A 22,593-nucleotide genomic window follows, 5' to 3' on the forward strand; every position below is an offset into this window, starting at 1 on the left:
CTGTTTCTCATGCTGTTGGCTGTGCCTGTCAGTCTGTGTGATAACCGGGAGCCAGCAACCCTGAGCATGTTTGCCGCAGCCTCACTGAATCCACTCTCCTTATTCTCCCCCTCTCTCTCCCTCTCTCTCCCTCTCTCTCTCTGTCACAGGATGAAGGGCCACAACACCTTATTTCCACAAGTGCAGTAAAAGTACAAAGACTTCTTGCTCTGCTACATATCATGAAGGAAGGGTGGTCCCTTGATCCTGCTGGAAACCCGCCGAAAGATTGGGTGACTGAGAGAGGGATCCCAGAGTTGTTTTATTTTATTTTATTTTTTTCTTTCTTCGCAAATGCCTCTTTTTTCCCTGTTTTGCTTTGGCGTCTGTGGAAGAAGATTTTTTGCAGAGACCAACTTTTTGCTGCTGTTTTTTAGACATGATGGGGAAAAAAAACCTTTATAGACTCATTATGCTCAAAGCATGCATACTGACACAGGATATAGATAAACACACATACACACAGATAACAAACCAAACATACACATTTAAGGATGCTACACTTCAAAAAATTGAAAAATGAAAAAAAAAATCTACTTTGTACATGTATAAATACGTGCAAATGCCAACTCAAGTACTGAAGCATACACATGCGTGTGCGCGCACACACACATACACACAAACACACACACCAGCCTGCTGCCATTTTGGTTTTTGTGCCTACACAGGTGTTGTGCTCTGTGACAGGGCAAGCTCTGGATCAAAGAAGAAAACGAGAAGAAGAAGAAGAAGAAGAAGAAGAAGAGGAGAGAAGAGAAGAGGAGAATCCAGGATAATTTACATGCATCATTCCTTAGGAAATAGGGACCAAAGGACTAAACGCTTTTTAAAAGAATATAAATATATAAATATATAAATATATATTTAAAAACTCATACCTTGTAGCTGCAAGTATTACAATTTACTCGTAGTCAAAAAAATCATTAAATCAATATCCAGTGGCCTACTGTAAGTACGAATAAAAGAAAATGGAAATAATGTATAAAAAAAGACATGGAATCGTAGTATAGGGGCTGATCTTTTGCTCTGGATGCTGATTTAGCACCAGGTTGTAGAATAGTAAAGTAGATTAGTAAAAAAAAATGTAGATTTGCTAATTTTTGCTGTTGTTTAAAAAAATACTTGAAGTCGTAATGAAAAGGGAGGCAAAAGGGGGGAGGAAAAGGAAAACATTCATCTTCCCCTGTACGCAACGAGTCTCTTTCTCTTGGATGTTAAGGTATCAGCCACTGGATATCTCGCTCATCATGATGTATAAGTCACCGCACTCTCTTACAGCTATGAACAGACTGTTGTGGAAGAAAAAAAAAAGAACGAAGAGAGAAAAAAAAAAAAAGACTGAACTTACTAATGTCTGTGCTGGACAGGGTGCAGATGTTTGAGGCTCTCACTAGCCTTTGTGTTCAAGCGACAATCCACTGTAAAGACCAAGCGAAATGGACATGGTGTGTCTTTTGTTTTCTTCTTTTCTTTTCTTTTCTTGACCTTTTGTATTTGCAACAAGGAGCGTGAGTTATGAAGCCACAAATTGTTAAGAGGAGATGGTTCTACTAAGAGAGACGGACAAATGGATGGTCATACGAGGGGAACAGATCAGGAGGAGGAGTAAGGTGACAGCTACTGAAACTGCCAGCAGAATGAACTCAGAATACAAACGAATTGGGCCAAGTGGCGTCAGAATTCTGTCACAAAACAAAGTATGCCCGTTGTAAACAACCAGGACTTATATAAGTGACATGCCAAGGATATGCGAGTCCACTGGAGCTGCTGCAAAACTCCAGATTGAGAAAAATTGCCTCGTGTCTCTTGGCTGATACAGACAAACAATTCTCTGAAGACAAACTCAATTTACTGTATTGATGGCAAAGGGGTGCAGGCTTTTAGAGCTGGTTTGAGCTCTGTCAAATATAATGTAAATTTCATTATTAACATGTTCCCTGACCTGCTTTCTTCATATATTATACATAGAGCCTATGGAAAAAAAAAGCTACAGCTTAAACAGACTATATCTAAATTAGATTTAACAGTCACTCTTTACCATATTTCAGCTCGCTTGTAGCCACTCTGACACTGACGCCAGGCAGGACAGAGCAAAGCACTCCAGTACTGTCATGTCTTGATTTACAGTCCTGTAGCCTTTATTTTTGACTGTTTTAGGGGCTCTAGATACGGGCTCTTCTCTAAAAGCAGATCAATATGTTTGGAGTCTAGAGGGAGGAGCGATGCTGTTTCAATCAGTCTGAACACTTCCCAATTTTCTCTGTCGAACACCAGCTCACATCCGTACACCAGCCCTTTGAGCACTGACAGCTGGCAATGAGAGGCACGGCTAGGCAAGGAGGAGAGAGGGAGGTGAAGAGAGGATGTCAACAACCAAACATGACATTGAGATCCTTTAAACCAATGCTTCTAAAACGACTTAATGTGTAAAATTAGATGCTGTTATCAAGCTCTTGGTGACACACACTAGGTATCTGTGCTACATGCTTTCAAAAAACAGGATTAAAGTGTTTAAATGGGACTGGAGTGTGGTAACTTAGGCTCCAGTCCAACCAGTCCCTTTTTGCGACTGAGAGTCTTCTCTTTGCCGTTTCCTCCCTCTTTCTTTAGAGAGAAAAGCAGAGCAGACTTATTTCATATCACTGAAGGGGAGACTGATAAAATGTGCCAGCAGATTCAGTGTACTACAACATTCTTTGTCATTTAGACAAGCAGAAGGTCTTGATTTGAGCCCTTGATATCAGCGTGCCATGCAACCCCCTCTCTTTCCCCTGGCCTGAGAGCAGCCATGCCTTTCCAAAACCTCAGCCCAACTGTTCAGTGTCTCTCCCCATGGAACAGCATTTTCGAACCTGGCTAATGTCTGCGCTCACTACCCTTCAATTATCTCCTGCACCGTATTAGACATGCTATTTCACCTTTCCCTCTAATCACACTGTAATCACCAGCCTCTATACATTAGCAGCAACCAAGTGAAAAATCACTGGGATAATCACTTGGACCAAATGACGGGAGAGATGGTCCCCTGCATGCACATGGATGACAGAAGGAAGATTAGTGAGAATTATGTTTGTGCCTACTCCCTGGCAAGTCTGCCGACAGCTGACCTGGCACCAGTAATACTGCCAAATTTACCCGAAGAGGCGACGGAGGATGTGGAATAAAACCTTCCGTATGATAGCAAGGTGTTAATATTGCAAAGTAGATTGACGTTACCAAAAATTACAATAAAAAGGTGTATGGTAAAATTTCTGAAACCTTTTATTCCATTTAGCACAAACCTTGCAACAATAGTTTCTTAAAAGTGGGTCGAAACCATCAACTTTGCTGGAAATCCTCAATTCTGCAGAAGCAGCTGCTGAGAGGACTGTTATTGTGCTTCTTCTTTCAGCATGTAATTGTGTCTCAACTATCTCTACAGAGAGGCCACAATTTTTTAGCAAAATAACTTGCTCTACACTTCTTTCTTTTCCTTGCTTGTATCCCTGCTGGGACACCTGCAAAGCACAGTATTGTTCAAAGCCTGAAAGAGTATTTGTGAAGCACAGTAGTTCTTCAGATTCAAAATGATGCCCGTCAAAATGACAGCTTTGTTAAAAAAATTGCCTTCAAGTACAAGTAGGGTAAAACCCAGTCGTCCCTCCTCAGCCCTTACTCGGACGTTAGGTGGAAATGCGGTGAGCTACGTGAATTGTAGTGATGTGAAGTAGGTCAAAACAAAGCCATGTTCTGCAAACCGTGTGTGCTCATTACTCATGTGAAGCTGAACTAATCGATGGGAAATCTAATGTTCCATGAGCAATGAAATTTCCTGCGCTTGTCTCGGCCATCTTTGGAAGACGTTCTGCCAGTGAGGCTCTGTCAGGCTGAACATGAACCTTGCACGCCTGCTCCGCTGATCTCCTCTGGCTTGTACCAGATGCTGTACTAGTTCCCACTGCTAATGGCAGGTTGAGTCCCCGGTGAGCCAAAACCCAGCCTAGCCTAGTATCCTGCTGCCTGCTTGGCTAACAGTGCAGTGTTCATGTAGCATCTCTGCTATGCCAGGGCTAAATTAGGCAATGGGAAATCAGCACTTCAACACTTTTAACAAGGGTGCTCTTAGTACTTTTACACCCCGGGGATGGTGTTACTGAAGTGACGTGCATTAAAACCAGAAATAGCTACGAAACACACTCCGAAAGTACTAGAACAAGAAGAGATTGTATTTAGATCTTTCAATTCCCCCGTTTTATTGACAAGACTCTCTCCCAGCCTCAGTCTGGTCTGTTTTTTACCATAGTCCAGGCCATGTTTCCCCTCTAAGAGCAATGACAAATGTCAACCCAGCAGGCACTCAACAAGCTGTTGCCAAAATTTGATATTTGTCCTCTAATTTACAAAGAGAAAAATGTGACTTGGCATTTTAGCCGAAAGGAATTAGTATGAATCTAATTAACTGTGAGAAAATAATATTTAGCACGCCCGGCAAAAACCTACAAGGACATGTCAAAAATTATGCTCGTACCCCCAATAGCTTTAGCTTTCTGTGGCAATGCTGTTTTTATTTGGAATCTAAGAATCCGGTATTCAGTATACGGTATACCCAGTTGTATTACAATAAGCATTGAAACCACTTGCTTCTCTGTTGCTGATGAACGTACCCACTCTAATCATGCATCATTAAATTAAAAATTGGGGAGTATATACTTTAGTTTACCTATTTCCTCAGTTACCACTACACCACTGCTCACAAGGTCAGTACTCTAGACGAGCATGCATCCTTAGAGGGCCCCAGCCAATGGCGGGGCCATGCAGAGAACTGCTAGAGCATGTCTCCAACCCCCTGGGTGCATAACACTCACCCTAAAATAGCAGTGATTGTCAAGGAAAGGAAGTGAAATGTAATTGACTGAAAGTGGAGAGATAATTAAAGGAACCTGTTGGACAGGAGGGAAGAAATTAATGCCTCTCATTTAATAGCTGCTTTGGGAGAGAGATTTTCCGTCATCTCACTTTAGCGCAGAAAAAAGGGTTTTTGCTGTGGAAATGGGATTTTGTATGGGAAAAAAGGTGGAGGTGGAAATAGGCACTGGGTGGTGGGGGTGCTGTGTGCTAAACTGAAACTCCACAAAATCGCTCCCAATACTCAGGGCATCAGGCGCCATGATGTCATGATTAGTGGAGAGGTTCAGAGCCTTGCCTTACCCCTGGTCCCGATTGAGGTCGAGCAGAATCACAAACATGAGGGCAGATCGCATTGCAGGGAGTGCTGAGCCAGCAGAAGGGCTGATGAACCACCTAAATTGTGCTTTGGATTTATAGTACCATTATCCAATTCCAAGAGTAACAAGCAAACAAAAAAAAAAGATACCATCGTCCACCTAACAACGAACAGTGAATCGCTGGAGGTGTGCGATTATGTTTAACAACAAGGCTGACGGTAATGAAGACAAAGACTTTTTTTATTCCTTAATGTAAATAGCCTATAAAATACAAAAACAGAGGAAGGTTGTATAGCAGCTTGTGTTAAGAAGCCCAACTCTGTGGGACAATGATGTCACTATAAAATGTATCCACAGCAGTGCAGGGATCTCGGAGAGTTTTAGTCATTTTTAAGCCCCTTAAGTTTGGGCTCCGAACATGCATCCAACAACCCTAAGTGTCGGACCAAGGCTTAGAGAGTTTTTGACTTAGTGTCAAACCTAAAGCCACGGCCCCGAAGCGATCCGTTAATTAAGATTCTGTGTACACAGACATGTCATGATTTTTCTGACAGAAGAAAGATCGCCTGTGCGGTAATTGGATTAGTCCAATTGGAGCTGATGAACAGATATGACAGTGACAGTAGAGTTCATCCATCTGCATGCTTACCACTTGTCAGTGTGACAACAAAAGCATCAGCCACCATGAATCTTTTTCAAATTCTTTGGAAGTGAAAGTTTGGGCTCAACAACATTCAAGGAAGTTAGTTTTACAAAATGAAACTCCAGGTAACAGTTTGTTCAACATGTACATACGTCATTATTTAATACCCACATGTACATGGTTAGGCTGAGATTGGAGGAAGGGGGCAAACAAGAGTGAGATTATCGTAGAACCCAGCAGAAGCTCCCAGCCTGCTTGGCCCAATCTGCCACTGCTCTCCTCTCCTGACCACACAGCTGCGTTATTCCTGTACATACAATATAGCTTATTTTTCAATTCTGTTAAACCTTCTTTATAGGCCGTACAATAGATCATGTTCAAACGTTTAAAAAAAAATTAAAAGAATAGTTAATATATTTCAGTGAAACTAAGAGAAGGAACCTATGAAATAATTTATCAAAAACAGAAGATAAAATGTTATTTCTTGTATAGTGAAGCACTGATGTTCAAAAATGGGATTTTATACTCATGTTAGTAAATGGCTCTTTATTTTTCTCTCTTTTGTTTTGTTATTATCTGTTGAAGCTGGGATAGACCCATTGTCATGAGGTTTATTCGTATATGCTTTGATCATTACTCTTTTTTTTTTTTTTTTTCCTCTTATTTTTTTTGGCAGCACAATCCCTGTACGAAATCCCTCGTGGACGGGCAAGTTCAAAGAGATTTTGCTCACTGAAAAGCTCTTAAATCAATACAAGAATTAACAAACTGCACTGTAAAAGGGTGATTGATGGTTCTGGTCATGTGGATTCAGAAAAAAATGAGTCCATTGCACAACTGAGTTCAAATGAATCAGCATTGCATGTTCAAAAAGAATCTCATTTGAGGCCTTTTGTTGTTTTGAGAAAAAAAGACAAAAAAGGACAAAAAAAAATAATCAAACTTTGCAGTCAGATTGGTTTTGAGACCTATGCTGTCATATCTCATTGTCTTTAAGCCATGAAGGGTTCCCTGTCTTTCTTTGTCACAATGTCATTGTGGTTTTTTTTCTTGAGTTTTTGAAGGATTCATGGTAATCATTGACATATCTCTGATTGTTTTATCTTCTCTGTTCTTACCTATGGGATGTTTCTTCCACAGTTTATTATCAAATGTGACTCCATTTACTGACAACATTGTACCAACAGTACCAGCCACATTACTTTCCTCCAGTCAGGCTCATTTGTTCATGTGAGGGGGGAAATTCTGCCTTAAACCCAGCCTGTTCTCTCTTACATTACTACCTGTGAACAGTGCTCAGACACACTGTATTCTGGGGATGCCAAATGCTCTATCTTCAAAAGGTCAAAAATCTGTTGTGAAGACAAACACTTTGCCAGAGTCAGTTTTGCCTCAAGCCCATTCTGACACAAATAAGGACGTGGTCATCCACCTCCATTTCCATTGGTTACAAGGACCAAAATGTAAACAAACTCAGCTAACTGAGCAGTTTGCTCCAATCAAGCATCCAATGAGAGCCTTTAAAGAATTCACATTTTATCATAGGTAATTTTGCACCGTGGATCTTTGTATCATGAATCATCACATTCCCAGCTTCACTATCTAATTTCATCCTCTTCAATTGTACTCATGCAAAATTCATTTATCATAATATATTTGGGTATTTATATTCACAATGAATGGAATGATCATTTCCTTTGTTACTGGACTTGAACAAACTGATTTACTGTTTTCTTTTTGTTCCAAACAGAGATGTAATTTGAATAAGCGTTGGCTCGGGTCCGTTTCCCTGATTCGGGATGATATCTCCCATAGTGCTCCTGAACTCTGTAGTTCTCTAGTTCATTATATTCTGCTTAGACTAAAATAAAGCACAGTCCTGTAGAAGATTGAGCCTGCTTTGTCCTTTTTATCTATTCACATAGCTTGATTAAATAATTCCTGAAGGTTTGGATCTATGGTGGCATGCATGCACGACCCGTTTGCGAAGATGTGAAGTGTTCGGTGTCCTCTTGTCACTTGGATTGTGGAGAGAATGCATTTAGGACATGTCATTGTATTAATTGAGCTAACAGCGCTAACCATATCCGAATACCAAATTAGATGAGACGGTTAGTAGAAAATCGTTTAAAAAGGGCGAATAATGCATAATAAATGGAAGGGAGATTGGAAGAGGGAGGGGAATAAATTGTGAATTGATTAAAGGGAAATGGATATTCAGCTCTTGTCTCAAAGAGGTGTTACAGTGGAAACAAAATCAGGTGCAGTGGGTGCTGCTGGTTAACGTCTGTGAATAAGAAGCAGGAGGTCAATCGATTAATCAGAGGTTTTCCTCCTGCTGGGTTTTATCGACAGAGACGTTACGGTAAGGCGGGTCAGGTCACATTGAAGCCTATGGTCAGTGTCCTTTTTATGGCCCCGAGTCTCCTCCTCCCTCATTAACCCTCAGAGTCAGTCAGACGCCTCAGAGCCCATTAGAGTGGGTGGAAAAACCCATACGATATTGTGTCCCACAACTAACCGAACCCCCCTGTGCACTATGGGTGAGATAATTTGTTTCTTCAACTTCAAATCAACATGGTTCAACAATTTCCAGCAGCCACAACTGTCCATCACAACAGAGGGAAAACATCAAAACCCTCTGACAGTAATTGTTCCCTGAGCAGAGGATGACACCCCAGGGAACATCAACGACCACGCCATCCCAAGACACCAAACATCATTTCTTGTTTATGGGCCTCTCTGGTAACGTCCGTGTAGCAGCATTGGTGTGGAAACAGATTTATGGTTGCTAAATTTGCAGGTGATAAAAAGGCAAAGAGTGGCCAGTCGGGGCACTAACTCTTGGCTATTCACATGTTGACTCCCGTGCCGAGTCTCCAGGGACCCTTTCTCATTGTGCGGCAGACACTCCATGATTCCACATGACAAACTGGATTGTTCCTCGAGTGAGTCCTGCTGAATTATTTTGGTCCTTTCGATTGCATCTCCCACCCCTGAGATTTTCCTCTACTGTTGCCTTTGAGCCATAAGCCTCGACAGCCACCGTTGTCGATACTCAATCTGTTCTGTAACCCCTAAAGCTAATGAAATGTGCTAACAGGGGTTTGTTTGTTTGTCTCCAGGAGGGGGGCCAAGGGAAAGAAAATGGAACAACAAGACTCTTTTGACAGTTCCATTTTTTTTCCCAATGTTTTGGAGTGAGGGATAATCATGAAGTATGGATTGGATAGGGGAAAGTTATTACATTTTGTTGTCTTTATCCTTGTTTGAGTTGTAAGAGAAAAAAAAGGTCAGATTGTTCCAAACATGATTCTTTGCTGTACTCGGGTTTATCCTCAATTCTGACTCCTCTACTCTCTCAGTGTGGGAAAGGAAAAATCGTTTTTCTCACTTCTCTCAACCTTGTATCCCTGTAAATCTTCAGTGTAAATTTGACAAGCACACAACCTCGTGTCCGGCTGGAGTGTTTCTTGTGTGTATTTACTTTATTGGTGATGTTGATTGGGATGGGATGGTCTTATAAAGCTCAAATATTGCAGCTGACAACACGGGCACACATGAGGGAAAAGAATGTTTAAAAGATCCGTTTCAATTCTTCTATGGCCCTCAAACAAGTGTTTTCAGGATTTTAGAATTACATCATTCAGATCATCAACAAATGTACTGTGTGTACAAAGGGCAATGTGTACATTTTTGTTTTTTCATTTTATTAAAATTAAAAATACTTTTTTTTTTTTTTTTTTTTACCTGAACAGGTAGCCAAAATACTAATCATTAGTGACAACAAATCTGCAAGTTCGGTTACACGTCACACATCTTTTGAAACTGTACCTTTAATTAGAGGTAACGTATCCGCATTAAAATGTCTATAAATCGCCTAGATCTTTGTGAGTTGAGTACTTAGACTATTCCACATTGTTTCTGACAATGTTTACTCAAGGCAACAGTGCATTTAATTTGGTTGCCTTTCACTATAACTTCCAGGGAAACATCACATGATACATCGGAGATTGAGGACGGAAGACGGAAAACATGACTAAACGTAATGTCAATGAAACTGAATATATTATCTCTTCTCTTAACAGTCTTAACAGTTCTGCCTGTGTCACGTTACTTAGATTTTTATCACCAATGGCTGTTTGCTGACAATAAAAACAACAACTTCCATGATCCCACACTTCTTCACGTCATCAAACTACATCTTTTCTTGTCACTGATTTAACTGAGAGACCACATAGCGTCAGGAATAACATGCTGTTTGATTAAAGCTGGAAGTTAAAAGTATTTACTCTTTTTCCTCACATGGAATGTTTGATTACATTTATGATGAAGCAAACCAATTTGATCATGTCTGCCCTGTTCTTTAGCAGCTGACACTAATATATACAGTAATGGAAAGAAATGCACTCACCACCATTACTTTCATACACTTTAAAATTCATGCCATGCGCCTCATTATACCAAGAGATGGCTTGTCTGTAGGTAATCGTGAATAATGGCCTTTCAACTTCTTAACTATGTCCTACACAAATATTTACCACATTGACTTATCACTTGTCACTTACCATGCATTTAGCATTTGACTTTTATCGTCCATTAATCTATCAATGCATCCATTAGGGACACTCAAGCATTCGGGAGACTCTGCACACTCCAACGGGCCTATTAGCATGTTCTTTAATGAAAAACATGCTGCAAACACCAAGTATAAGCTACGCCACTCAGAAACCTGAATGTGCTGTCTTTAAATTGCAGATTTGCATAGTACAGCCTTTGTGCCTCCTCTCCTCCACTTCTTTTTTAAATGATTATAAAAAAAGAAAAAGGTTTTGTCCCTGAAGGAGGCTCTGAATGGCTATGACAAAGGGTGGCAAATTTCGATTCCATCCCTCTTAACATGCAGATTCCTGAATAACAAAAGACTATAACTAAATGAAAGTGTGAAGAAGACCTGGGTAAGCAAAGCTGCACAATCCCTTTGATCCTATTATGTATTACAAAAGCTTAATCAATATCTAATCAAGGGGAATACAGCATGCCATGTCTTACAGAGCTCTTTGCTGTCAGAGGTGAGGTTGCCATGGTAACTGGACAGGTGTGGAGAGCTTAGGCTGCAGTGGTATTGATGGAAATTAAGAAGCATTGATGAGACTTGAAGATGCTGGGATTGAAAAGGGAGATAATTAAAGAGAGGGATGCAGTGGGAGATGTGGAGGGACAAAAGAGATTCGGGTTGGAGATACAGAAGGTGATGTAGACAGGTGTAACTCTCTGTTTTCCACTGGAGCAGCAGGTAGCGCATTCGCTAAGACTTCCTCCCCCTACCACCTGAGACAACAGACAAACTAGGCTTCAAGAGCAAAAATAATGTCTTATAGGTGAAATTAAAGTGCAATTACATGGATTCATTTCTTCACTTTAACGGGTGAACTGCAACTCATTTGTCAAGAGCAACCTGACAAAGGAAACCACACACAGCAACAATTTCTTAATTTGAGATAGCGTGTCCCTCAGAGGTACCGTAAGGCAGGAACTGCTCAATAGAATACCACTATAGTCACTACTGTTTCCCACTGTCGCTCTGACGGCAACTGTCTCCACTCACCCTCGACATACATCCCCATGCCGCGTTTAAGAGGTCTTTATCTCTGCACCACATGACAATAACTTAGCTGTGTTCAGCCTAACAGCTTGAAACAGAGTTAGACGTCTAGGTATACAGAGAAAGCAACAGCACTGCTGTACAGCAGCCCGCAGAAAAGAAACACCACTGCCACCAATGTAACAGAGTGCCTTGGGTTCGCCTAACTAAGCTGGTCTAATAAGAAAATAAAAAACGGGACACTGAGCAGCAAAAGACTTATTTTCATTTTCTCTCCCACGTGTCACGAACACCAACAACTCCTCATATAGCAACTCCAAGGTGACGAACTACTTTTTGTGCTCTCTGGTGGGGGGCCTTTTAAGCAATCTAACAATGATACAGGGCGTCAGCCATCGGCTATGGACGATGACGCCAACCTTTCTTGAGATATCTTTTTTTTTTTCTTGATCAAGCCAGTTTAAAGAAATATATTAAATCCAGGACACCACATATAGTGTTAGTGCATTATGCACATTTGGAAAGTAATTTCATTCCAAACTACTATCAGGAACTCAATTTAATGTAGCGGGCCTTATTCCTCTTAAAACCCCTGGCTTATCCAACGTCTAATATACCTCAAGGTTAACACAGTTCCTCTGAATTTAACTTTACCAACTGCTTTTCTTTCATAAGTACGAAATGAAATGGGAACACATAGAGAGCATGCACTAGCCTCCATTTCTATATATCAGTTCCCTTCTCTCTCATTAGAACTAATTCACAGGGTGGTAAAACTGCAACACAGGAAGATAAAGCAAGTGCAAACGAGTGCATTTAAAAAAGGCACCAAAACATCTGAGTCATAGACGACCTGAGCAGACTGAAGATGATGTCACCGCGGCGCACAGACTGTGCTCCGGAGGGAAACTTGTCGAGCGGCGCGTCTGCACTCTGTGTGCTGCCCAACCCTTGACTCATCCGAGCGGCAGGAGTCCAGCCAGCTCTGTCCATTCTGGCCCTCAGCCCTGCCCAGTCCCACAGAGAGCTGTCTGTCAACACCTGATTAACACTTGAGATAATAGGTCATTAAAGTTCCCCTTCAATCAATGAGACCAATCGAGTAATCAAGGCCCGAGATTGAATGAACCCAAACCAGCGTGGAGCCCGGTGGGAGCGGAGAGCCTTTAATCAGTATTGGAGAGAGTGCTGCTTTCATCTGTAGATGTACGCAGAATAAAACTGTTGTGGTTAAAGCCACGCAGGGGCAAATTTTGTGATTCCTTTTCTTCACTAGTGTGGAGATAGAGTTTCATGATCCTTGAGCTGTCAAAATCTCTTAAAGATCCAGGGCATCATTTCAATAAAGCAAGCATCAAGAGTACTTTCTTCCTTTTTATGTGGGTGCTCGTTTTTCACCCATCAGAAGTAAAGTACAGTAACCTTAACATCCCGTCTTGTCTAAAAAGGTTTATATGTCCCCCAGGCTCCTCATGCTGTCAAAAGCTCCGCGACACACACATCCCACTCCCCAACCCCCTCGTTTCACTGATGAATTAGCTCTGGCCTTTGTTTAAATCTCTCTTGGTATTTGGCGGGTCAGTGTTGTTTAACCCGCCACCTTTCAGCTGTGTAATTTCATCCATTCTCATAAATCAGACTGAAGTGTCATTACTTTCTGATTACTGTCTTAATCACACAAATACACAATTAATGCTGCTGATAAGCTTCCAAATTACCACACATGGATAGTTACTCATTTCTGAGACATGATATACACACATGCTTGTTTTATCGGACTATTGTATCACATGTTTTTTCACAGTTTGCAATTATGTACAAGCATGCATACAACCTTCGACCTCGGATATTGTGTGATTGTCAGTGTGAGTGTGCATCACGCGTGTGCACGGGCACTTGAGTGAGTAGCCAATGTTGGCTGACAGCTGAGCTGAGCTGAAGTGAAAGCACGAGGCCCAGTGACAGAGAGAACAGAGGGATCAAGCATTATCATCAAAAACGACTCCAGTGCTCCCTACTGCGGCCTCACAGCTTCCTCCAGTCAAGCTGTTGGTTTGTTTGTTCGTTTGTTGTGTCAGTTTGAATGGTCCATCTTTTTGAATCAATGCACTTTTCAGCTCCTATTATTCGATGGGGAAAGAGATGAGCAGAGGACGAAAAAAAGGTTGAGATGAGAACATAAAGGTGAGGACATCACCTATTTTTCATCTTTTCACATCAGTGTTCGGATCGCTGATCCTCATTAACATCTTCATTCATCTGAATGTGAGAAAATCCATCAAGCCAGAATCACATTAAAAAAACATCTACATTTAACTACTGCTCTGCTATTACGTCAGCTCAAGAGGAATCGAGGCATCCAGACATGTTATCTCTCCCAGTAATTCAACTGTGGTTTGCACCTGTAGGAACTGGCACACATGATGCCAGTGTGGTTCATAAAAAGACATATCACTGCGGGGAAGTGTGCCTAATTCTGCTCTGAGAGAAGCTCTCGTAAAGAGACATTGTGGCTAGCCTACTAATAGAGCTGTGAGGGGAGAATGATGCAACTCGGAGGCAATGCTTTAATTTGCCCTTGGTTTCGCACACGCGTCTAGGAACAGCCACTCTGTTCCAAAGCTGATTGGCCCGTTTACCTTTAGACATGGGCCAACCAGTAGCCTCCGAGGTATGAGGTAGCTGGATTTAGCAAGTGTTCAATTTTGTTTTTCTGTGTTCCTTTTCGGCCTGGGTAGGTCAAATGCGGTAGATGCAATCACGATGATTGTAGGTGTAATGCTGCTGGAGTCTTTTCTTCCTTAACATTCTTCAGTGCATACGGGGCTCCTTCCCTTCCACATTACTTTTAAATGTTTAAAGTTCATTCTTATCAAAAGATGTTTGCGGTTCAGTCCACTGGGTCCAGGATGCTATTTGTGTCTATGCAACCTGTGCAGCAACAGAGGAAGATCAGAGAAGCTACTTATTAACCTGTTGCTATGACTACGACGGTAGGCAATAACTCAGAAGATGCTTTAACCCTTTCTGCCACCCCCGATCAACAGACGGACGGATAATGTTCAGAACGTTTGGATGATGGAAGAATCAAAGCCTTCATAGTTCCTTTCCATGTGTATCTGATTTAATCTCTTTTTTCTCCAACTGTATTTAACCAAGTGCGTGTGTGTGTTTTTGTGTGTGTGTGTGTGTATGTGTGTGTGTGTGTGTGTATTTCTGTGATACATACCCAGCTGAATGTGTTTGCTCCACAAACCAAAGGAAGTCATAACCCGTGCACCATCTGAGTGACAACAGAAACAAAGAACAAACACATTTGTCCTTTTTGTTCCCTCCTTCAAGTATTGAGAATGCTTTATTGCATATGCATAGATGTAGCACATTTGAAACAAAGTCCCGCAAGCCCAATCAATCTGACGTACCCACGTGAAAGGGTGCAGATGTTTTTCATTTTTTCTGCATACCTCCAAACAGGGACACTGAGCAGTGACAAATGCTTTCCGCACGCAGGTTGAAGCATGAGTGTGTGAACTGATTTGAATTGATGTTATTCCAGGAGAAATCAATGCATTTCTTTAACAGCTGCAATTACGCCCCTCACGTCAATTCATCAAGAGATTTGCATGAGGTAATTGTTGGCGCCACGTCTACTGATGCATTTTTATTACGTTTCAATTAGGAATTGAATCCAATTAGGGAAGTCATTCCAATCAAGCAACAGGGGTCTCTCCTCAAAGCAAAGTGTACTGTATAAATATGCTGCTGAGCTGAAGGACAGATACTGAGCCAGAGGTCCAGCTGATGTTTATTCCAAAACTATTTGGAAACTATTGCTCACAACGCATTTTTAATAAAATGAACTGTTTACAAAAAATGGAGCAAAGCAGTCTCTTGCCACCCTTTTACTTTAACACTGATTATTTTTTTCCTAATTTGATTCTTTATTCCAGGGAGAAAGTGCAAACCACAAACTAATAAGCAATTAATTTCTCATGTTTTATTTCATTCCTTTTGTTTATGTTTTGTTTGGCTACATAAAGACATCAAAGCAATCACGCAAGGCAGCCAACAATTGAGATTTCAAATTCATTAACGTTCATTAATAATAACAAATTGAAGAACATTTTAAGCACTTCTTACAACTCTTATGATTATTAAATTACTTTGGTCCTGGAAGAAATGAAGTAAGACGGAGAAATGAGGCTACAGACGTAAAACTCAACCAACTCTGACAAAATTAGGTGTTTGTGAGCTGCAAATATATTTCAACCGCTGACAGTGGATGAGTGATGTAGATGGCTTTTCAACTCAATGTAAAGTGTTGCTCCTGATCATCTGTAAACCCTCTCAGATGAAGTCTCAAAAGAGATCAAAAGCTCAACCTCTAACTAACCCTGATATTTGCTCCCTCACCAGATGACACAATATCGGTGAAATACACACACAATAACCAGACCTGAAAGGAAAATTCACATGGGCTGTTGCACACTGTTTATTTGCTTGGGAGAATTATCTTCCTAATAACACTGTCAGAAGCAATGGGCACGGCAGAGCTGCACTACCTATTCAAAGCAAGCTGAGAGAGCCCTGCTTTCCAGTCATTCTATGACATCATGCTAATATCTTTTTTTTTTTTTTTTTTAAATAAAACTGCTGAAAACTTGTCCCGAGGTCGACAGAAGAGAGGGCGATGGTGGCTGTTTTGGCTTGCAGAGGCACTGTGCCTTTGATCTCAGAGCAGAGCAGAGCTGAGCGAAGTGAGCCGAGTGGCCGTGTGCACGGTGCTACTGCCCCCTGGGGGAGAGGCGGGGGATTAATCGGCACTGGGAGCGGCAGATGGCTCCTGCAGCTTCAGCACCAAAGAACACTCTTTCTATCCACCAACAAGGAAACTCGTGAGAAGTAAGCGCTCCCATGGGTTTCTATCATCACCATACTAATCGGATCAGAAAAAAATGACAGCTTGTACAACTTAGGTGCTTTTATGGCCATGAGTACCAATAAACAGAGAGCTGTTACTGTCTCTGTATACAACATCTGTGTGAACACATCCAAACAGAATCATACCAGTTTCAAAATGACAAAACATATATTTTTGATCTAATGTATTAAAAAATAGCGAGTATGACTTTTCGTTTATGTCCGAGAGAAGACACCTAACTCAGAACTGCTGGCCACACTCAAAGTTTCCTTCTTATTAGATTTTTTGTTCACATTTTTCCTCACTCCCGAAGAAAAGAAAAGCCTGCACACAAAGGATTCAGTGATTGAAGTCATCAGTGCACTTTTTTATATTTCTTTCTTTTAGCATAATAGCAGGTTTTTCACAGAGTCAAAGTAGATACCTCATCTCCCTCTCTTTTCTACTGTCACTCTGTCTTTCACATGCAGCACAAACACACACGTACAGAAACAGACGCACGCGAAGACAGACACACTAAAAATGTAGCTGAAGCAAATGGGGGTGCGCAGATTGCCCACTTAGACTGTTACATTATCCTTTTTGTGTTTACTTTTCATTCTCTGCTCTCATTTTCAGCCTTTTCTTCGGCGCTGTCTTTGTGCAGCCTCCGCTCGTACAGCCTCTGTCAGGTGTGTGCGTCTATTTCCTCTCCTCATTGTCCTGTCTCTTGTCATCCTTTCACCCGTCCCTCATCTCTCTGCCATCATCAAGGACCCGCTGGCCTCCTACGAAGCGCCAGTGGAGACAAGGGTCTGTATCTCAGCAACGCACCTAGCAACCGCTCCTCGTAACTATGGATTATAACCTGTTGCCAAGGGAGACAGAGATGGAGGATTGATTTTTTTTTTTTTTTTTTTTTTTTAGGGATGAAATTGAAAGTGAATTAGATGCATGAATAAACAATGCATCACGACAGGGCACGCTAACATTTATGAATGGTGACTTTATTCATTTACAGTTAGCTTTATACCATTTTGATACACACTCATTGGCCACTTTATTTGGTACACTTGTACAATGTTATGCTATCTAGTACAAATTCTGCCTTTACAAAAATAACAAAGGAAAATAATGTACAGTTTTGATTGCCGCCGCCAGAGAGCTATTAATTTAACTGCATGTTTATTATTTAGGGTTGTAGAGATCTGGTGTTGAACTGGTCTGTGTTATACTGAGAGGTGTTTCTAGTATTTTGTCCACCCCATTTCAGAGAGAGGCAGAATATTAGAAACACCTTTAAATATAATGCACTCTTGTACAACACCGCCACCCACTACAACATCAAAAATAAACAAAAAGAAGAATTATTACTTTTCTGACAGTGTCAACTGAATAAATAAAAGTAGAATCCATGGCCAAGGTGTTGTTCTGCATTACACTGTAGAGGTGTGCCTCATGAAGTGGCCAGTGAGGGCGTAATATGATATAGATTAGTAAAGATTAGCCAACATATTAGCACTGAATCCTGTTTTTAATGATTTAAAGTGCTGTCTGTGGGACCCTCTGAAAGTAAATAGTTACGGACTGTACAACTAATTTTTTAGTCATTCATTTTATATTCATGCATTTTAATGACATGTAAAAAAAATAAGAGCTTTTGTGGCCACAAACTCGTTTAATCAACGAATGATAACTCATTTAGCTTAATAAATCAAGTACAAGATATACTTGAGGCAACTATATTTGCATGTTGCTCTTAAATTGAATTCAAATATTAACAGTCAGTATTTTATTAAGGATACACAGAACTGATTTGGATTTAGATTAGTCCGTTGATATACTGTATTTGAGTATCACCTCTTTTATCTTAGTCTTTATTTCCATGTTTTGTCCTGAATTTCCAATATTGGTTACCTCATTAATTATATCAAAAGAAAGGATGGCTTTAAGATTCAGATTTTCCCCCTGACATCTCACTGATTCGTTTTCTTTTAAATAAACACTAAACCCACTGAAAATTGGTATGTAAGTTGGCACACTATTAGGAAAAGAGAAGAGAGCTGTAATAAGAAAAGAGGACACACACACAGACACACACACACACTCAGACCGCTCAGACACACACTGACACAGTCCCTTCTCTCTCTTCGTTTTGGTGCTTCTCACCCATTCTCTCTATCGCCCACTCTCTGATGAGTGCTTTTACATGGCCACACAAACTTGTCATTAAACTAACCCACTATTTTCCATCACCTCTGAGCTAAATTGCCACACTCTGCCTGGCATCCTGTGGACCAGCTTGTGGATATGAAAGCCCACAATTCCCCTGCTATCACCTCTCTGGGCTCTTGCAAGCGCACTAATGATAGCCTGCCACCGGAGAGCTGGTGGAATGGAGCCGTAATGTCCTTGGAAAGTGCAGGCTGGTGCGCATGCTGTGGGAGAGCGACCTGCTCTGTGTCAGGCTCGCTCGCTCTCTCTCCCGGTGTGGATAGCCTGCATCCTCCGGCCTCCGTGTTAATGGGCAGATCCTAGCTTGAACCCTGATGGCTGATGCTTGTGATGGGGGCCTGAATCTGACAGAGGTCCGTACCATTAGCACACCAGTGTTCAACAGAGACTGCTGATGTCCACATGAGAATACACACACACACACTCGCACACACACACACACACACACATACAGCTGCCTTGACTCCACACAAAACTGGTAAAGTTCTGTGGTCTTGTGTTTTAGCTGTAGTCTTACTGAACCTCTCCAACTACCTACAAGAGGAAATGATGTGTACTATGTTCGCATACAAACAGAGAACAATACTATACAAATCTGTCTCCATTAACACACACACACACACACACACACACACACACACACACACACCCATTGAATTCAAACAGAGAATTTTACAACTTCTATACATGTACTATGCTATTACACCTTTTCTGTACAGTATATGTTATATCAACGTTATACAACGCTAATAATATAGTTATAATAATCTTTCCAGCATGTCATTCCAAATACATGCTGCTCCATTACTTTCAATTTATTCATTAAATATTTAGATGTTATTTAACATATTTATTATTCTACTTGCAATTTCTTATTAATCCTTTTACAATTTCTTAATGCATTTCTTTTATCACTTTTTACTTATATTGCAGTTTTTGTTTATATGAATTCTTAATAATTATACAAAAACTATTTTATACCATACTACTGTATATCAGTATACTATATTATACTCAACTATACTGAACTGTAGCCCTATACTTGATTGTGTGGTGGTAGATTGATATTGAAGCTTTATCTCAATGTTAACAGGTTATCATACATGCCAAAGTATTCAGGATAACATGGTGAAGCTCTGATGTCATTATTTGTTTTGTGATATTTTTCATACTTTACAAGAACACTATCTTATAATTAAAAAATATATTTTTTTGGAAATGAAAGATCTCATAAAGTGACCGATTTTAATCAAAGTTTTCTGTGAACCACTACATTTTTACATGAATATATACATACATAAATATCACGATGTAATACGTGGTCCTATATATTTCATTCTACCAACGTAGCCCAAAAAAAAAAAAAATCCTCCCCTTCAACCTAACATCTCCACAAACATCATAACTGTGTATCATCTGTATTCTGAAGACTGATGGGGAGGTTCAGTCAGAGAGGCACTGAGCAGGTCGGGGCTCAGTGTCTTGCTCAAGGACACTTGGACAGGACAGGAAACGTGATGTTACAGTAACATGACACCTATTCTAATTAAACTCCTCTGTGCACGCTGCACACAGTAACTTTCAGTCAATCGATTATAAGGAACAAACTGCTCTTACTGTTTTAGATTCTGGCTGAAAAGGTTTTTAATTAAAGCTGTCACTAGCCATACTTGCGTGTGTGTGTGTGTATATATATATATATATATATATATAGACATACATATACACACACACACACACACACATATATAAATATATATATATATATATATATATATATATATATATATATATATATATATATATGCAAATACTTATATACATATACATCTACAGTATACACACATAGACACACACACGCACACACACATACAAACATATATATGTAATGGTTTGTCACAGGGACATGTTCAGCAAACAAGTCTTTAAGGACAGTCATTAAGTTTCTCAGTATTTCTAACAGACGGGGAAAAAACAAAACAAACAAAACTATTTTGCCTGAGGAAATTAAAGTAATTCCCAGCCTGGTTGGTACAAGGCTTTTGTAAAGAGCCTGCCCAGGAACAAACATTATTTAATATGTTTATTTTTCATTTCTGAAGGAAAGGGAACTACTCAAATTTTATTCTTCAATCTTTTGAACTAGCAGAGAAGATGAAGCACGTGAAATCAAACAGTGACTAGGAGTCAAAGGAGGATTAAACGTAGCAAAAATATTTTATGTTGATTAAAAAGACAAAACAGTACTCGTTATTTTCAGTGGAAGAGGGGACAAAAATGCACATTTTGTCCCTACATTTCAAAAGGCACACAAGGGGAAAAATCCAATCTCTATGATTTACCACCACCTTGTGGTTGCTGAAGGATACAACAAGAATAATATAAAAAAATAGTCTCAGAAATAAAATGCACGGTACCCTGAGTATGTTATAAGCACACTGCTTAATATGATGACTTTTGCACAAAACTATGCTACATGATTTGCAGTTTGTCAAGGTACTGTATGCAGTGTGATGCAATTTAGTGTAATATGTTTAGTTTGCATATTTGTAGATTCCTGAACAAAAATCCAGGAATTTCGATTTTTTGCTTTTTACACATAATCCGATGCTTTAATATCCCCTTTATTATTGTGTGCATTCATGTCTGGCTGATAATACATTATGTTTTCTAACTGTGAATCAGCATAAACAAATGCAGTCTACCAAGCACCAATTTCTTTTACCAGGTTGTAATATGCCATTCTACCACTGGAGGGCAGTAGGAGTCTGTAGCAGACACAGAGTGGACAAAGTACAGCAGAAGCCCTCCTGGGAACAAAGGATTAGTTGGTGGTCCAGCACAATCAAAAGACTGTTGTATGTAAATCGTCTAAATCCACTATGGGAGTGGAGGGTTTTGCCAGGCTGATTTCATGCCCGGTCAACCCACTGGAAGGGGACCTCAGGCCAGCAGAGCTGAACAGTTATGAGGAAGAAAAGGGTATTGTAAAAAGTCAGCCACTGACACGAAATCACTTTCCTCTGTAAATGTTTTGTTCCTGCAGTTTACGTTTGGGGATATTGTTTGGCTTTGGTCCTTGTCTGTCCACACTCAGGACTCACTTTTAATTACATTTCAGTACTGTGCTGAAACATCAAGACAACAGCGACAGTTGCTCAAATATTGTACAACAAACAGCAGCTGACAGGTAAAAGTTGTCAGCTGTATAGTTAATAAAGAGAATCTCCGTGACTGTGTAGGCTAAAACTGTAGGCCTCGGTTTCAATGTCAGTTTCCTGTTGCAAAAAGTCAAATTATGATCCAGGCAACGCATTGCCATTCCAGTCAGACCATCAGACACCTGGGGACAATGGGGGCTTTGCAGTGTGGGTGAGTGAGTAGGTAAATAATTTGGGAGAGGAGATAGGGACACAATTAAACTGACACATGTAAATGTTGGCTAAATGGGACGTGTGGAGGAGAGAGGGAGCCTTCTCAAGCAGCTAATTGATCAATTAGGTAAACAGAGGCCTGCTCCTGGAGGGGTGCTGTGGTGGGGCTGGAGAATGGGTGGGAGATAAGGCAAGGTACTAATGACTCATCTGCGGCTAAAATATGAGCCTGGAGATGATAATATAGCAGAAACAACCGGAGCTCCTGGTGGTCACTGCAATATACTGGAAACCACGCCAACAGTCTATCATGGGAGTGTCAGAATGCTTTATGTGCATTCAGTTTCACACTCAAAGCAGTATTTCAGGTGCATACAGGTACAGTATGGGAAGCTATACATTTCTTTTTTTTTTAGCCCTGTTTTCATATTGCATTTTAGCTTTCAAAGGCATAGTGTTTCTGCTACTTACGCTGCCAGTGTGCTTACTGTAGACACATAATTTAGCCCATTCACACAAACAAAGAGACATGTTTGTGGAGATACGGATGCTTCAGCCTTCGCAGATGCTTGCTGGCTTCATCGAGGAGAGTC

The 22,593-nt window shown here is 40.6% G+C and overlaps 1 protein-coding gene and 1 long non-coding RNA gene across 12 annotated transcripts in view; one reads left to right on the forward strand and one right to left on the reverse strand.

Annotated features, from left to right (window-relative positions):
- The window catches only part of celf6 (CUGBP Elav-like family member 6), a 149,722-nt gene extending 141,943 nt beyond the window's left edge, over window positions 1-7,779 (forward strand). For all 10 annotated transcript variants that reach the window (XR_014623070.1, XM_084359159.1, XM_084359162.1 and 7 more), the window contains one exon: window positions 150-7,779. The gene's annotated coding sequence lies outside the window, so the exon portion shown is untranslated. The remainder of the gene's footprint in view (window positions 1-149) is intronic.
- The window catches only part of LOC311260932, an 83,283-nt gene that overhangs the window by 19,716 nt on the left and 40,974 nt on the right, over window positions 1-22,593 (reverse strand). Inside the window, exons 3-4 of one of the 2 annotated variants that reach the window (XR_014623073.1) lie at window positions 17,005-17,259; window positions 14,721-14,774 (exon numbers count right to left, since the gene is read on the reverse strand). This is a non-coding gene — a long non-coding RNA (uncharacterized lncRNA). The remainder of the gene's footprint in view (window positions 1-14,720; window positions 14,775-17,004; window positions 17,260-22,593) is intronic. The other variant, XR_014623072.1, reaches the window with a different exon arrangement.

Source organism: Pagrus pagrus, assembly GCF_965226575.1.
Source record: "Pagrus pagrus genome assembly, chromosome: 1".
Lineage (NCBI taxonomy): Eukaryota > Metazoa > Chordata > Actinopteri > Spariformes > Sparidae > Pagrus > Pagrus pagrus.